General features: G+C 35.5%; 1 protein-coding gene across 1 annotated transcript in view; it reads left to right on the top strand.

The window, feature by feature from the left end:
• The window catches only part of LOC119588538 (isopentenyl-diphosphate Delta-isomerase 1-like), a 37,361-nt gene that overhangs the window by 33,496 nt on the left and 2,790 nt on the right, over window positions 1-1,075 (top strand). The gene's annotated exons all lie outside the window — the stretch shown is intronic.

The raw sequence follows: 1,075 nt of genomic DNA, 5'->3' as shown, positions 1-1,075 counted from the left end.
TTAGTACACTATATATATATTTATTAGGTATTTGTTTGCCATTGGCCTACATCACAACCCTGTATCTGACAATGGGCTCTTTGCATTTAGTGCTTCGACAGTTTATTATCGTGTTTGAAACCTACACAAAGTCCATAAGGGCAGAATATATAGACAAAGGTGTCTGTCCTTTTGATTGCTGGGGCGTGGCAATGCTTGTTACTGGGTTTCACATAGGTTTCCCTACATTTCTACAAATTTTTAAGTGGTTTGGAAGGACAGCCAATGGTTATTTTTCTTGTTTGTATTGTCATCCTTTGCCAGAGTGCCAAGTGACGAGGATGTGTTGCTTCTGAGATTTAAACTTTAGTAAAGCAAAGTCAATGTAGTATTGAAACATCTGTTATTCCTAATATTTCTTGCAAAGACAAAATGGAAATCATCATGCTATGTAGAAAAGAGGAAATTTAGATTTTTTTCTGTCAGAGGTAATAAAAAGGAATAGGTATTTTAACATAAACTTCTGTGTATTTATGTTTTATAATAGGAACAATGTTTTCAATGTCTGGTACTTCTGTTGTGTAAACTCAAGGTACAGATGTAATGTCCCAAACTGATTTCAGTAATTCTTGAGCTTAGGGGCTGCATTTACTCGAAACTAGGTTTTGCAATTGCCATGGCCACTGGCAAAGGTACAAACCTCAGCCTCATATTTCTAGCAAATGCTTGTCCGGTTACCTTATTGATGATAGATATTACTGGGTTACCTAATAAGATGATAAATATTAATGGTTCCCTTTACTTAATGGTAAATATTCAGGGAGATGTAATCTACAATTTCCCCTCGTGTCAAGATAAGCATTGTGAAGGTTTGGTGGCCCTTTGAAGGTTTCTATGGTGGTTAGACCCATCATTGAGGATGTATTTTTGAGACACTGTTGTAGGCCCCCTTTGACATTGCAGATTATTTTTATGGCTAATATTGTTGTGTGATTTTTTCATTATTGTTTTCATTTAAATTTTTTTTCTGGGCATCTTCAGGTCTAAATTTTTACCTAATACCGATGATGCTAATGACATGCTCTGCTCACTATGA

Source organism: Penaeus monodon, chromosome 24, assembly GCF_015228065.2.
Source record: "Penaeus monodon isolate SGIC_2016 chromosome 24, NSTDA_Pmon_1, whole genome shotgun sequence".
Taxonomy (NCBI): domain Eukaryota; kingdom Metazoa; phylum Arthropoda; class Malacostraca; order Decapoda; family Penaeidae; genus Penaeus; species Penaeus monodon.
Note: the sequence above shows the minus strand (reverse complement) of the source record. Positions and strands in the feature narration are given on the sequence as shown.